The following is an 18,009-nucleotide window of genomic DNA, read 5'->3' on the forward strand; positions in this document are numbered from 1 at the left end:
CATTACAGCCTTGGTCCAAACATGGACAAAAGAGCTGAATTCCAGAGGTGAGGTGAGAGTAACTGCCCTTGACATCAAGGCAGCATTTGACCGAGTGTGGCACCAAGGAGCCCTAGTAAAATTGAAGTTAATGGGAATCAGGGAGAAAACTCTCCAGTGGCTGCAGTCATACCTAGCACAAAGGAAGATAGTAGTGGTTGTGGGAGGCCAATCATCTCAGCCCCAGGACATCGCTGCAGGAGTTCCTCAGCGCAGTGTCCTAGGCCCAACCATCTTCAGCTGCTTCATCAATGACCTTCCCTCCATCATAAGATCAGAAATCAGAATGTTCGCTGCTGATTGCATAGTGTTCAGTTCCATTCACAACCCCTCAGATAATGAAGCAGTCCATGCCCACATGCAGCAAGACCTGGACAAAAATCCAGGCTTGGGCTGATAAGTGGCAAGTAACATTCGCATCAGACAAGTGCCAGGCAATAATCATCTCCAACAAGAGAGAGTCTAACCACTTCCCCTTGACATTCAACGGCATTACCATCGCCGAATCCCCCACCATCAACATCCTGGGGGTCACCATTGACCAGAAACTTAACTGGACCAGCCACATAAATACCGTGGCTACAAAAGCAGGTCAGAAGTTGGGTATTCTGTGGCAAGTGGCTCACCTCCTGACTCCCCAAAGCCTTTCCACCAAAACACAAGTCAGGAGTGTGATGGAATACTCTCCACTTGCCTGGATGAGTGCAGCTCCAACAACACACAAGAAGCTCGACACCATCCAGGACAAAGCAGCCCGCTTGATTGGAATCCCATCCAATACCCTAAACATTCACTCCCTTCACCACCGGCGCACCGTGGCTGCAGTGTGTACAATCTACAGATACACTGCAGCAACTCGCCAAGGCTTCTTCAACAGCACCAACCAAACCCACGACCTCTACCACCTAGAAGGACAAGGGCAGCAGGCACATGGGAACAACACCACTTGCACGTTCCCCTCCAAGTCACACACCATTCTGACTTGGAAATATATCGCCGTTCCTTCATCGTCGCTGGTTCAAATTCCTGGAACTCCCTTCCTAACAGCACTGTGGGAGAACCTTCACCACACGGACTGCAGCGGTTCAAGAAGGCGGCTCACCACCACCTTCTCAAGGGCAGTTAGGGATGAGCAATAAATGCTGGCCTTGCCAGCGACGCCCACATCCCATGAACGAATAAAAAAGAGGCGAGTTACTTGAAGGCAGAACATCTCCCGCAAAGGTTACTGGCCCATTTGATGTAGATCTTGAATTTTTGGTCCCATCGGGATATTCCATGAGTTGGAACAATAACATTCATTTCAATAAGAGCTAGGTGGGATCATTTTAATATTACATGCACCGTCTTGATGTTCACTCATTCCTTCCGGGGCGATATTGAAAGTTGCTCAGGGTCTGCTGCGGATTTTTTTTTAAAACTGCAATCTGACTGCGACTAACATAACTTCAATAATACATTTAAAGAAAAATAATGTTTTATTGCAAGGGCGTGAGAGAAGGGCTCTCTCCCTCCCTGCTATCCTCATCTTCATTGCATCCGGCTTCCTGTTCTGCAATTAAAGATACAAATAGAATGCTGTGTTTGCACGGTTTACAGTTACTGTATTTACAGAGCCTGTTTAGGTCAACGAGTGTGGCAGCATTTTGATATAGTCAAGAGTCCTAAAGATCTGTTTGACACTGGGCAATTTTGTACATAAAGTTCACATTATTTAGGAGTTAGAGCATTTTACTACACTGGATCTTGTAGCCAATCGCAGTAAGAAATGATGGAGCAAGTAATATCAGGAGTAAGATATCGGTGGTTAGACAGGTGAGTGTGAGGCTGGGGTGTTTACTGCCGGTTACTGAAGCTTAACCTGCTTCCCACAGGCGTGGGCAAACCGTTCTGTCCGTCGGAACCGCAGCATGAGCTGATGGGGCGGTGTTAGTTGATCTGCGTGCTGACCCCATCGCTGAACTTGAACCTGAATCGTGAATCTATCCACTCAGGCTCCTCAGTGTAAACCTGATACCAGTTGCTGCACAGTGATTAAGTGCTCATGTGAGCTGGCATTGGCATACCAATATACCCAGGTGTACCACTGTACCCTGGCATACCAGTAAAGCCATGTGTACCAAGGCATAATGTTATACCCTGCCATACCAGTATACCCAGCTATACCAATATACACTGGCATACCTATATACCCAGGTGTACAAATACACCATGGTATATCAATATCCCCTACCATACCAATATACCCAGGTGCATCAATGTACCATGGCATACCAATATATCCTGGCATACAGGAAACCCAAATGTACCAATACAACATGGCATACCAATATACCCTAGCGTACCAATATACCCTGTCATACCAGTATACCCAAGTGTACCTATATACCATAGCACATCAATATACCCAGCTGTACCAATATTGCATGGTGTATCAATATACCCTGGCATACCAAAATACCCAGGTGTAATCTACTGTGGCATACCAGTAAACCCAGGTGTACCAATATACCATGCCATACAAATACACCCTACCATACCAGTATACCCAAGTGTAACAATATACCATGGTGCATCAATATACCCAGGTGTACCAATATTACATGGTTTATCAATATACCCTCGCATGCCAATATACCCAGATGTACCAATGTACCATGGCATAATAATATACCTTGCCATACCATTATACCCAGGTGTACCAATATAACATGGCGTATCAATATGCCCTACCATTCCAACATACCCAGGTGTAACAAAGTACCATGGCTTATCAATACACCTAGCATACCAATATATCCTGCCATACCAGTATACCCAAGTGTTCCAATATACCAAGGCTTATCAATATACCCAAGTGTACCAATATTCCATGGTGTATCACTGTACCCTAGCATACCAATATATCCAGGTGTATCAATATACCATGGCTTACAAATATACCCAGGTGTAATAACATACCATGGCATTTCAATATATTCTAGCATATCAATATACCCAGCTGTACCAATGTACCATGGCATACCAATACACCCTGGCATACCAATGTACCCAGATGTACCACTATATCATGCCATATCAATATACCATAGCACACAAATATACCCAGATGTAATATACCATGGTATTTCAATATACTCTGGCATATCAATATACCCAGGTATACCAATGTACCATGGTGTATCAATATACCCTGGCATACCAATATTCCCTGCTATATCACTATACCTGGATGTACCAATATATGCCGGTGGACCAGCATATGATACCCTCATGTAATGTACCAGTATATCCTAGTGTACCAGTATACTCTTGTGTCCCAGTATACCCTGGAGTACCAATGCATCTTAGTGCACCAATATTTCCTAGTGTACCAGTATATCTTGGGGTACCAATATACCCTGGTGCACCGATATAGTCTGGTGTATCAATATACCCTGCTGTCCGAGCATACCTTGGTTAGCCAATACACGTCATAGCGAGCAGGAGAGTGGGATTAGATTGGGTGGTTCATGTGGAGAGAAACATCTGGGCGGAATGACTTGCTTCTGTGCTGTTACATTCAACCATTCTGTCCATCAACAGTCCCTGCAAAATCCTCTCTCCCTACCCGCACCTTCTGCACTGCCTCATTCCCACTGCTCAATTCCCCCATTTCCCTCTCTCCCTCTAATTCCAATTTACTCGATTTCTTCTCCCTAGGTACAATAACCAATCTCCCCTTTCCTTCTGTTCCCTCAGACACGCGATCTTTTTTTAGGTCACATCTTTCTAATCCCCCTCTTCTCTCGTCCTCTTCCATCTCAATTCCCTCTGTTTTTCCCATCTTCCCCTCTATCCTCGGCACATCTCCTGTACTTTCTCTCTTTTCACTCACTCACTTTGTTTTCCCTGTCTCTAATTAACCTTTCCCGCTGTGCCTCCTTCACTTTTTTTTCCCCCCCTGTGTTCTCGCCGTTTCTTTTTCAACCCAACTTTTTCCCCATCTCTTAGTCCCTCCCTTCGCTCCACCTACTCTATCGCCTTCACTTTATCGAATTTCCTTGCTCCTCTCTTTCCTGCTTCTCTCTCCTGACTCAGCGTCCGGCTCGCTTACATGTCAGCCTGCCGGAAGATTTCTCAATGAAACTTTTCGAACCACGGGGACGAAAGCTGAGCTTTTGGATGGCCACTGCCCATAAGGTGTGAAAAGGGCGCGTTAGTTCGTCGGATCCGATACTGACAGCCACAGATGCACCACGAGAAGCCCGGGAGTGACTGCCAAAGTTTGCATATAAATACTCGTCTGATACCCAATTAATACTTTGTGCAACTTAATAAAACAACATCCTCCCAATCCAGACCCACTAAGCAGGTCCTGTTACACCATTACATCCGACTCTGAAGAAAGATCTCACTGTATAAACTGTCTAAAATACACCCAGACCCAACGGGGTGCAAAATCTGCAGTCAGCACAAATAATTTGCAAATAATTAATATGCAACTGTGATGACTTTCATGCAAACGATACCTGATGAATAAGTAACCCATAGATAAACGAAATTGCACTGACAACAGGAAATACTGACTGCGTGAGAGAATCAGACAGTGTTATAAATAAAATCGGATATAGATAGGTAGGATATCTTTTCAGTAAAACGAAACTGACAGTTCATGGCGGTGTTTAATTACAGAACTTGTCTCCTATTCCACTAATACCCATCTCCAGAAACGTGTGCTACAAATCATTCTACTTAGCAAAGCGACAGTTTACTCTTGAAAAAACGAGCATCTAAAATATAAAAGTCCAACTTCGTGACATGTGCCAATTCGTTTTGGTATCACGATTCTTGTACATATACAACACTGAGGGCTTACCTTGTGATAGAATTCTTCAGTGTGTAAAATGCGCACTGGATGAGTAAGATCGCTCAGGACGCCGCTTTAGTGCCTGAACTGTAATGCCAGGCAGTGAGAGCTGCACTTGCCATTGAGTGCGACTTGTCCCGAGATGTGTCCTTATTAGTCGACCCGACCAGGCGGTGTCTGCAGACCCTCCCACTCACTACAGCGGCATCCGGACAGGTCGGTCTCATTAACAACCCTCTTTAGTCAAGATGCACGAAGGAAAAGGCTGTTGCAGCAAACATGCAGAACACATTCTTTAGGGCTCAGACGATGGAGTCAAAGAGGCACAGAGGCCAGCTTCTTCAGGACTTAGAAGAACAGTCAGGACACCCTCAGAATTCATACACAACCTTCAGAATTGATATCACCTCACTCATTATATAACCCACTTTCTCCAACACAGATATCACCTCACTCACTATATAGCCCACCTTCTCCAACACAGATATCACCTCACTGATTATATAGCCCACCTTCTCCAACACAGATATCACTTCACTCAATATTTAGCCCACCTTCTCCAACACAGATATCACCACTCAATATTTAGCCCACCTTCTCCAACACAGATATCACTTCACTCAATATTTAGCCCACCTTCTCCAACACAGATATCACTTCACTCAATATTTAGCCCACCTTCTCCAACACAGATATCACTTCACTCAATATTTAGCCCACCTTCTCCAACACAGATATCACTTCACTCAATATTTAGCCCACCTTCTCCAACACAGATATCACCTCACTCACTATATAGCCCACCTTCTCCAACACAGATATCACTTCACTCAATATTTAGCCCACCTTCTCCAACACAGATATCACTTCACTCAATATTTAGCCCACCTTCTCCAACACAGATATCACCTCACTCAATATATAGTCCACCTTCTCCAACACAGATATCACTTCACTCAATATTTAGCCCACCTTCTCCAACACAGATATCACCTCACTCATTATATAGCCCACCTTCTCCAACACAGATATCACCTCACTCAATATATAGCTCACCTTCTCCAACACAGATATCACCTCACTCATTATATAGCCCACCTTCTCCAACACAGATATCACCTCACTCAATATATAGCCCACCTTCTCCAACACAGATATCACCTCACTCAATATATAGCCCACCTTCTCCAACACAGATATCACCTCACTCAATATATAACCCACCTTCTCCAACACAGATATCACCTCACTCAATATATAGCCCACCTTCTCCAACACAGATATCACCTCACTCAATATATAGCTCACCGTCTCCAATACAGATAGCACCTCACTCAATATTTAGCCCACCTTCTCTAACACAGATATCACCTCACTCAATATATAGCCCACCTTCTCCAACACAGGTATCACCTCACTCAATATATAGCCCACCTTCTCCAACACAGATATCACTTCACTCAATATATAGCTCACCGTCTCCAATACAGATATCACGTCACTCAATATTTAGCCCACCTTCTCCAACACAGGTATCACTTCACTCAATATATAACCCACCTTCTCCAACACAGATATCACCTCACTCAATATGTAGCTCACCTTCTCCAACACAGATATCACCTCACTCATTATATAGCCCACCTTCTCCAACACAGGTATCACCTCACTCAATATATATAGCCCACCTTCTCCAACACAGATATCACCTCACTCATTATATAGCCCACCTTCTCCAACACAGGTATCACCTCACTCAATATATATAGCCCACCTTTTCCAACACAGATATCACCTCACTCAATATATAGCCCACCTTCTCCAACACAGATATCACCTCACTCAATATATAGCCCACCTTCTCCAACACAGATATCACCTCACTCAATATATAGCCCACCTTTTCCAACACAGATATCACCTCACTCAATATATAGCCCACCTTCTCCAACACAGATATCACCTCACTCAATATATAGCCCACCTTCTCCAACACAGATATCACCTCACTCAATATATAGCCCACCTTCTCCAACACAGATATCACCTCACTCAATATATAGCCCATCTTCTCCAACACAGATATCACCTCACTCAATATTTAGCCCACCTTCTCCAACACAGATATCACCTCACTCAATATGTAGCCCACCTTTTCCAACACAGATATCACCTCACTCAATATATAGCCCACCTTCTCCAACACAGATATCACCTCACTCAATATATAGCCCATCTTCTCCAACACAGATATCACCTCACTCAATATATAGCCCACCTTCTCCAACACAGATATCACCTCACTCAATATATAGCCCACCTTCTCCAACACAGATATCACCTCACTCAATATATAGCCCACCTTCTCCAACAAAGATATCACCTCACTCAATATGTAGCCCACCTTTTCCAACACAGATATCACCTCACTCAATATATAGCCCACCTTCTCCAATACAGATATCACTTCACTCATATATAGTCCATCTTCTCCAACACAGATATCACTTCACTCAATATATAAGCCCACCTTCTCCAACACAGATATCACCTCACTCAATATATAGCCCACCTTCTCCAACACAGATGTCACCTCACTCAATATATAGCCCACCTTCTCCAACACAGATGTCACCTCACTCAATATATAGCCCACCTTTTCCAACACAGATATCACCTCACTCAATATATAGCCCACCTTCTCCAATACAGATATCACTTCACTCATATATAGTCCATCTTCTCCAACACAGATATCACTTCACTCAATATATAAGCCCACCTTCTCCAACACAGATATCACCTCACTCAATATATAGCCCACCTTCTCCAACACAGATGTCACCTCACTCAATATATAGCCCACCTTCTCCAACACAGATGTCACCTCACTCAATATATAGCCCACCTTTTCCAACACAGATATCACCTCACTCAATATATAGCCCACCTTCTCCAATACAGATATCACTTCACTCATATATAGTCCATCTTCTCCAACACAGATATCACTTCACTCAATATATAAGCCCACCTTCTCCAACACAGATATCACCTCACTCAATATATAGCCCACCTTCTCCAACACAGATGTCACCTCACTCAATATATAGCCCACCTTCTCCAACACAGATATCACCTCACTCAATATATAGCCCACCTTCTCCAATACAGATATCACTTCACTCAATATATAAGCCCACCTTCTCCAACACAGATATCACCTCACTCAATATATAGCCCACCTTCTCCAACACAGATATCACCTCACTCAATATATAGCCCACCTTCTCCAACACAGATGTCACCTCACTCAATATATAGCCCACCTTCTCCAATACAGATATCACTTCACTCATATATAGTCCATCTTCTCCAACACAGATATCACTTCACTCAATATATAAGCCCACCTTCTCCAACACAGATATCACCTCACTCAATATATAGCCCACCTTCTCCAACACAGATATCACCTCACTCAATATATAGCCCACCTTCTCCAACACAGATATCACCTCACTCAGTATATAGCCCACCTTCTCCAACAGGGATATCACCTCACTCAGTATATAGCCCACCTTCTCCAACACAGATATCACCTCACTCAGCATATAGCCCACCTTCTCCAACAGGGATATCACCTTAATATATAGCCCACCTAGTTCAAGACAAAGCCACCGTCTCTCTCTCTTGGCAATCCCTCGATAATCCAGTAAAATTGTTTCTCAGCATTAAAAATGATTAGTTTTAAGATTGGCCACATCTTTGCTGGGCATTTAGATGGCTTTGTAAACCAATCCTAGTGAGATATTTTAGCACAAACCTGACATGTGAAAGAGTACCCAGTTGATAGTGTAGTCGCAGCAGACTGGCAGTCTTTCCTCTGTCTACAATTCTTTTCTGTTTTGTTAATCCTAGCTTGTTCAAAATTGTTAACTCCTTGCCTGCACACAGATCACCACAGTTTGTGGTCTTTGATGGTTTCCTCCCGTTAATTGATGTCAATACCACATTTTGTCAGGTTGGATTTCAAATTATCTTTATATCTTTTTCTGGCCACCAACACTTATTTTGTTGTTTTGGGAGTCTGAAGTCATGTGGCCAGACCAGCAAAGTTGGGTTTTGATAACCATAGCTTCAATACTGCTACAACCGGTTTTTGAGGGGACTAACACATTGGTTTTACAATCAACCCAACTAATTTGAAGGATTTTGCTTAAGGAACATTGGTGAAAGCACTCAAGAGTCTTGAGATGCCTTCTGAAAGTAACCCAGGATTTAGAGCCGTAGAGTAGGGTTGGGAGATCAATGGACTTGTTAACCATAATCTTCGTAGATACATCCAGTCCTTTTTCATCGAAGACACGGGTCCTCAGGTGACCAAAAGCCGCTGAGGCACTGTTAATGCAGTGCTGAATCTTCTCATCGATGTTCGCATTCTTTGATAGATAGCTACCAAGGTATGCAAAGTAATCTACATTCTCTGGAATCGTTCCCTTAATGGTTATTCATAGGGAAGAAACCAGAATACCACCTTAAGCAGTATGTAGCCCACCTTGTTTGGGACATGGCCATGTTCTTCAGCACATAGACCACTTTATTCAGTATGTGACCCACATCTTCAACACATGACCAACATTTAGACCACACTGACTTATGAATGGCACCGCTCTTGTGTCAGCAATGACAGTGAGTTGTAATAGAAGGATGTTCTGTACGTATTCTTTTGCAGATGGCTGTGGTGAAGCCATTCACTCCATGGTACTTTGCATTTCAGCAAATTCCTCCTTCGGCACTGAGACGTTCTCCTGCAGTCTTGGACAAGTGCTGTGTGATGCTCATGGCAGACATCTAGGTAGACATCATCTTATTGCCTTGTCCTGTTGAGTTGACACGCATCTGAAAGGTAAGTTCATTAAGATATTAATCCCTCGCCCATGGCATGGGGACATGGTCTGGCAGCCTGCTCTAATCTCTCCTCTTCCATCAGACATGAATTAATGAAGGAGTACAACATCTTTTCCATATCCTTTGAGTCTGCCACGCACAACCTGCTGCAGCTGGTGAAGAATGTGCAACAGTGCTCCTATTAAGCCCTAGTAAAATTGAAGTCAATGGGAATCAGGGGGAAAACTCTCCAGTGGCTGGAGTCATATCTAGCACAAAGGAAGATGGTAGTGATTGTGGGAGGCCAATCATCTCAGCCCCTGGACATTACTGGAGGAGTTCCTCAGGGCAGTGTCCTAGGCCCAACCATCTTCAGCTGCTTCCTCAATGACCTTCCCTCCATCATAAGGTCAGAAATGGGGATGTTCGCTGATGACTGCACAGTGTTCAGTTCCATTCGCAACCCCTCAGATAATGAAGCAGTCCGTGCCCGCACGCAGCAACACCTGGACAACATCCAGGCTTGGGCTGATAAGTGGCAAGTAACATTTGCCCCAGACAAGTGCCAGGCAATGACCATCTCCAACAAGAGAGAGTCTAACCACTTCCCCTTGACATTCAACGGCATTACCATTGCCAAATCCCCCACAATTAACATCCTGGGGGTCACCATTGACCAGAAACTTAACTGAACCAGCCATATAAATACTGTGGCTACAAGAGCAGGTCAGAGGCTGGGTATTCTGTGGTGAGTGACTCACCTCCTGACTCCCCAAAGCCTTTCCACCATCTATAAGGCGCAAGTCAGGAGTGCGATGGAATAGTCTCCACTTGCCTGGATCAGTGCAGCTCCAACAATACTCAAGAAGCTCGACACCATCCAGGACAAAGCAGCCCGCTTGATTGGCACCCCATCCACCACCCTAAACATTCACTTCCTTCACCACCGGTGCACTGTGGCTGCAGTGTGTACCATCCACAGGATGCACTGCAGCAACTCGCCAAAGCTTCTTCAACAGTACCTCCCAAACCCGTGACCTCTGCCATCTAGAAGGACAAGGGCAGCAGGCACATGGGAACAACACCACCTGCATGTTCCCCTCCAAGTCACACACCATTCTGACTTGGAAATATGTCACCATTCCTTCATCGTCGCTGGTTCAAAATCCTGGAACTCCATTCCAAACAGCACAGTGGGAGAACCTTCACCACACTGACTGCAGCGGTTCAAGAAGGCGGCTCACTACCACCTTCTCAAGGGCAATTAGGGATGGCCAATAAATGCTGGCCTTGCCAGCGACGCCCACATCCCATGAATGAATAATAAAAAGAAGAGAGCTGGTAGGTACAGGCAGCCACTGGATTGTCAGATGGCCCTTCACCCAGAGGTCCAAGGCCACCATCATTCCAACAGGGCTGCACAATCCAACAGCAATCTGCCACCACAGGTGTTTCTCCCACTCAGAGGGCACATCAACAGCCTTGCAGAGAAGAGCAAGGACATCTTATAGGTCACAAGGTAAAGCACGTGTAGGGCGTACAGCACATTTTTCATGTAAGTAGCATGAAAAAAAAAATCATCTTTTTATTTTTCCTTAATGTGGACGATGTTTGTTGGATAGGGTTGTAGAAAGATAATGAGTACTGGGGAACTAAAAAAATGACAGGTCAGCTTAATTAGAGGCAATGTGCGCCATGTTCTTGAGAGGAAAGGATGTGTGGTTATCATATCAAAAACAAAGTTGGTCACTGGTAGGATGTGTTCATTACTGCAAGAAGTTGTCAATCACAGAACTACAGACCAATCGACCTGCCTTTACATCATCTCCCTCCATTTTGCCACCTTCCTCTTCCTGTGGGCCTGCAGCCCTATATCCCTTCTCATCATCCAGCTGCATGCTCACTCCTCATTGGATGGCAAAATTGTGCAGCATGCAGCATGAAGCAGATGGTGATTTTTGGGAAACTTTTCACCTCCACCATTGATGCCCTTGTCCCCATTAAAACCATTACACTCTCTCATCCTGATCATTCCCCCTGGTATGGACCCCATCTCCGCTCCCTTAAATCCAAGGGATGCAGACTTGAACGTTAATGGTAGACAAATGGTTTAGCCATTCGTTGCCAGATCTGGCTGGACCACATAAAGCACTATCAGGTCCTGCTCTCCTCTGCCAAAACTGTTCAATATTCCAGGATCATCCTGGAATGCAAAGATAATCTCCGGCTTCTCTACTCCACTACAAATCATCTTCTTAAACCCCTATCCCCTGCTCCCTCCATCCTCACCTCCAACAACAAAAGCGAGGAGCTCATGGACTTCTTTGTTACTAAGATTGAGACCATCCGTTCAGCTGCCTCTGCCACTTCATTCCCTTCCCCTAGCCCACCAAGCCAAACTTCCTCTAAGGTTCCACCTGCCCTAGCCCTTTCTCTAGTTTCTCTCCAATCTCCCTCATGCCCTGTCTGAGCTCATCGTGTCCATGAGACCCACCTCCTGCTCTCTTGACCCTATTCTCACCAAACTGCTGGCCACCCAACTTCCCTTCCTGGTCCCATGTTAGCTGAAGTTGTTAATGGTTCCCTCTCCTCAGGTACTGTCCCCCTCCCCTTCAAATCTGCCATCATCATCCCACTCCTAAATGAAACTCACCCTTGACCCCTCTGTCCTTGCAAACTACCACCCCAACTTCAACCTCCCTTTCCTCTCCAAAGTCCTTGAACGTGTTGTCGTCTCCAAATTTTGTGCCTAACTTTCCCACAACTCCATGTTTGAACTTCTCCAATCAGGTTTCCACCCCTGCCACAGGAATGAAACAGCCCTTATCAAAATCACAAATGACATTCTATGTGACTGTGACCATGGTAAACTAGCCTTCCTCATCCTTCTCGACCTGTCTACAGCCTTTGACACGGTTGACCACATCGTCCCCCTCCAACAACTCTCCTTCATCATCCAGCTGGGTGGGACTACCCTCACCTGGTTCAATTCCTATCTATCCAGTCTTAGCCAGAGAATCACCTGCAATGGCTTCTCTTCCCACTCCCGCACAGTTACCTCTGGAGTCCCCCAAGGATCTATCTTTGGCCCCCTCCTATTTCTCATCTATATGCTGCCCCTCGGCGACATCGTCCGAAAACACGACGTCAGATTCCACATGTACGCTGACAACACCCAGCTGTACCTAACCACCATCTCTCTCGACCCCTCCACTGCCTTTTGTTTGTCACGCTGCTTATCCGATATCCATTACTGGATGAGCAACAATTTCCTCCAACTGGATAGAAGGAAGACTGAAGCCATTATCTTTGGTTCCAGCCACAAACTCTGCTCCCTGGCCACCAATTCCATCCCTCTCCCTGGCCACTGTCTGAGGCTGACCCAGACCGTTAGCAACCTTGGCGTCCTATTTGACCGTGAGATGAACTGCTGACCCTATATCCACACCATCACTAAGACCGCCTACTTCCACCTCCATAACATCGGCCGTCTCCGCCCCTGCCGCAGCTCACCTGCTGCTGAAACCCTCATCCATGCCTTAGTTACCTCCAGACTTGACTATTCCAATGTTTTCCTGGCCTCCCATCTTCCACCCTCCGTAAATTTGAGCTCATCCAAAATTCTGCTGCCCATATCCTAACTTGCAACAAGTCCCGTTCACCCATCACCCTTCTGCTGATCTACATTGGGTACTGGTCCGGGAACACCTCAATTTTAAAATTCTCTTCTTTGTGTTCAAATCCCTCCATGGCGTTGCCCCTCCCTATCTCTGTAACCTCCTCCAGCCCTACAACCCTCCGAGATTTCTGCGCTGCTCCAATTCTGGCCTCTTGCGTGCTCCCGATTTTCGTCGCTCCACCATTGGCAGCCATGCCTTCAGCTGCCTAGGCTCTAAGCTCTGGAATTCCCTCCTGAAATCCTCTACCACCTCTCTACCTCTCTCTCCTCCTTTAAGACGCTTCTTAAAATCTACCTCTTTGACAAAGCTTTTGGTCACCAGTCCTAATGTCTCCTTATGTGGCTTGGTGTCAAATTCTGTTTGATAACGCTCCTGTGAAGCGCCTTGGGACATTTTACTACGTCAATGGTGCTCTATAAATGTGAGTAGTAGTAGTAGTTGTTGTTGTTGTTGGATTGTGGCAGCACTCCACCAGAGTAGTCCAAACAATGGAGTTGTTGCTTTATCATCTCCATGCTTGATAGTAGCTCAGATGGTGGCATGGGCTTCATTGTATTTGCACTTTGCTGTTTCTAATTGGTATCATGAATCATGGATGCAAAGAATTGTCCTGGTCTCCCAACAACCAGTCATCCATTGTCTCAGGACCTTTCAATAGTGCAGGTACAGTGTTGGAAAAGCAAAGTGGGTGCTCCCTTGATATTAGCATGCAGCATCACATTTTGATAGGCTGAAAACGACCTGCACATTTATGAAGTGATATCCCTTCCCATTGATCTATGGATTTGGGTGGAATGCTGATGACCACATGGGTTCCCTCTACAACAACCTGGACTCTAAGGAAGTCTTCCAGGCAGTAAATGTTCCACGGCCTCTCCATTGTGTCTCCTTTCTACGGGGAAAGTGATGAATGTGTTTCCCCTGGCAAGCATTGCACCAGTTGCTTGCTTTCTACAAGTATGAACTGCAGACTGGCTTGTCTGGCTGATAGCCCCTGCTGTGGCCTAGAAGGATCTTCTTGCAGAGAAGATTAATGCTGCAGTAATCTTCAAGGAGGATCAATCTCAGTCTTTGATGTAGGGTGTAAGTCAGCCTGAATCTCGGTCACTGTCTCTGCAAAGTACTGGAGGTGATAAGGGCAGGCCTCTTCGGACATGCCCAGGTAGGACTGGCATGTCTACCTGGGTATGGGTAGGAGGGCATCCTCTTCATCCAATTCATGCAGTCCATGGGAACAGTCAAAAAGTTTCCCATCCTCCCAAATTTGTCTGCTGGAGCTTCTAATGCAGCACTAATTGCCTTGAGTGCCGGAATGTGTTGCTTAGGAAACAATGATTTAGTAACAATGATCCGATGCAGTAGACTAAATATGTGCATTGGATCTTAAATGACGAAGTAAAAAAATGGTAATGATGAAAACAAACGTCAGTTGAACTCGCTGCAACTACAACAATCTGGTTTTATATTCTTTTATAAAAGCAAGCCACGTCCATTCATCTGTCATGCAGGGCTAGATTAAAAATTCTTGGGGCCAAGGGCTCAAAGAATTACTTAGAATTTACAGCACAGAAACAGGCCATTCAGCCCAAATGGTCCAGGCCGGCATTTATGCTCCACAGGAGCCTCCTCCCATCCTATTTCATCTAACCCTATCAGCATAACCTTCTATTCCTTTCTCCCTCGTGTACTTATCTAACTTCCCCTTAAATGCATCTATGCTATTCACCCGAACTACTCCTTGTGGTAGCAAGAATATTCGGGCCCCCTCTGAAGCCCTCGCCCAAATCCCCCCCCCACCCCCTCGATCCATTGATACACAAACATAAAGTAAAATACATGTAGAAATAAACCCGTAGAATGTTTACACACTTATGAACTGCAACGGCAGGAGTCGGTATTTATACTGTAACGAATCTGCCGACTCTGCTTTGCTCCCTTCCGACAGTAATTTTAAATGCTAGAATATTTTGATCCAGTAGCTCTTCTGCATTATGGTAAGTTTTAACGTGGGCCCCCTTAGTTTGGCTGGGGCCCCATTGGCCCGAGCGTTAATCCACCCCTGCTGTCAGTATATATGTTGGAGCTGTGCACTGTGGACAGTCCCTCACTCGGCCTCGTTAAACCTCATGTATAACCTCAATACCATAAGTGGCCTTCTTAAATACGGCTTGTGTAAAATTTAGTGGGGCACGCCTCACCACAGATTGCCTGCCCTCTCTGTGCTTGGGACAGAAGGAAGAGGAACTGGAGAAAATCATTTGTGAAAGAGAAGAAATCCTAGCCTCATAAAAAGAAGAAATGAAAAAAAAACAAGGGAAATTACTTAATTAGTGCCAATCACATCTGTTTTGCATTGTGCACTTTATTCCACTGGGAGTTGAATTCCAAGTACCAGCATGCATTTAATTTATAATGTTTTACACCTGTCAAAGAGTGGCAGTCTTGACCCACCCTCCTTTCCCCTGTGCATATTTCCTTTATTCCTCCAGTGCTTTTCATATTGTATTCTCTGTTGATTGTTGTCCCTTCCTTCAGTGTATATTTTCATGTACATTCAAGATTACTGCAATCCTAATTTGACATTAATCATCTGCAAATGGGGAGAAGGAATAAGAGAAAAAGTAATGTGCCTGGGTCCCCAGCACAGTACGCAGTCTCTCTGGTTTATGTGGGTGCATTCACTCTATAACTGCAACGTCAGTGTGATTTGGTTTCGTTTTGCATCAATGTTACAGTTGTAGTTTAAATGCTGCCAGAAACTGGTGTCAGGACCCAATCCGACATCAGACCAAGGAGGAGTTAGACTTCCTGGAGGAATCACTCTGCTTCACTTCAAAGTCAGTTCAGGCTGCGACCGATTTACACTCGACAATTTAACTATCGGTATGCAACTAAATTTGTAGAGGTATAAAGGTCTTTGCACTAGCACTAAATTTGTAGTATTAAAGCACCATGAGTGCATGAGGTAGCATTTCTATAAAGTGCAGAACAAAAAATAGTTTACAATAGTGCGAAATTTGTTAGCAGTAGGTTTACTTAAACAAGGTCTGATAGCAGTAATAACTATACGGTTTTCCATTATATAGAATTTACAGCACAGTAACAGACCATTTGGCCCAATAGGTCAATGCCGGTGCTCCACAAGAACATCCTAGAGTCATAGAGTCATAGAGTTATACAGCACGGATAGAGGCCCTTCGGCCCATCGTGTCCGCGCCGGCCATCAGCCCCGTCTACTCTAATCCCATATTCCAGCATTTGGTCCGTAGCCTTGTATGCTATGGCATTTCAAGTGCTCATCCAAATGCTTCTTGAATGTTGTGAGGGTTCCTGCCTCCACAACCCTTTCAGGCAGTGAGTTCCAGACTCCAACCACCCTCTGGGTGAAAAAGTTCTTTCTCAAATCCCCTCTAAACCTCCCGCCTTTTATGTCCCCTTGTTATAGAACCCTCAACGAAGGGAAAAAGCTCCTTAGTATCCATCCTATCTGTGCCCCTCATAATTTTGTACACCTCAATCATGTCCCCCCTCAGCCTCCTCTGCTCCAAGGAAAACAAACCCAATCTTCCCAGTCTCTCTTCATAGCTGAAGCGCTCCAGCCCTGGTAACATCCTGGTGAATCTCCTCTGCACCCTCTCCAAAGCGATCACATCCTTCCTGTAGTGTGGCGACCAGAACTGCACACAGTACTCCAGCTGTGGCCTAACCAGTGTTTTATACAGCTCCATCATAACCTCCTTGCTCTTATATTCTATGCCTCGGCTAATAAAGGCAAGTATCCCATATGCCTTCTTTACCACCTTATCTACCTGTTCCGCCGCCTTCAGGGATCTGTGAACTTGCACACCAAGATCCCTCTGACCCTCTGTCTTGCCTAGGGTCCTCCCATTCATTGTGTATTCCCTTGCCTTGTTAGTCCCTCCAAAGTGCATCACCTCGCACTTTTCCGGGTTAAATTCCATTTGCCACTGTTCCGCCCATCTGACCAACCCATCTATATCGTCCTGCAGACTGAGGCTATCCTCCTCGCTATTTACCACCCTACCAATCTTTGTATCATCAGCGAACTTACTGATCATACCTTTTACATTCATATCCAAGTCATTAATGTAGACCACAAACAGCAAGGGACCCAGCACCGATCCCTGTGGTACCCCACTGGCCACAGGCTTCCAGTCACAAAAACAACCTTCGACCATCACCCTCTGCCTTCTGCCACTACGCCAGTTTTGTATCCAAAGTGCCAAGGCACCCTGGATTCCATGGGCTCGTACCTTCTTGACCAGTCTCCTGTGGGGGACTTTATCGAAGGCCTTACTGAAATCCATGTATACCACATCCACTGCGTTACCCTCATCCACACGCCTAGTCACCCCCTCAAAAAATTCAATCAAATTAGTCAGACATGATCTTCCCTTGACAAAGCCATGTTGACTATCCCTGATTAATCCTTGCTTCTCTAAGTGGTGACTAATTTTGTCCTTCAGAATTTTTTCCAATAATTTTCCTACCACTGATGTTAGGCTCACTGGCCTGTAGTTCCCCGGTTTT

This window comes from Heptranchias perlo, chromosome 5 (genome assembly GCF_035084215.1).
Source record: "Heptranchias perlo isolate sHepPer1 chromosome 5, sHepPer1.hap1, whole genome shotgun sequence".
Lineage (NCBI taxonomy): Eukaryota > Metazoa > Chordata > Chondrichthyes > Hexanchiformes > Hexanchidae > Heptranchias > Heptranchias perlo.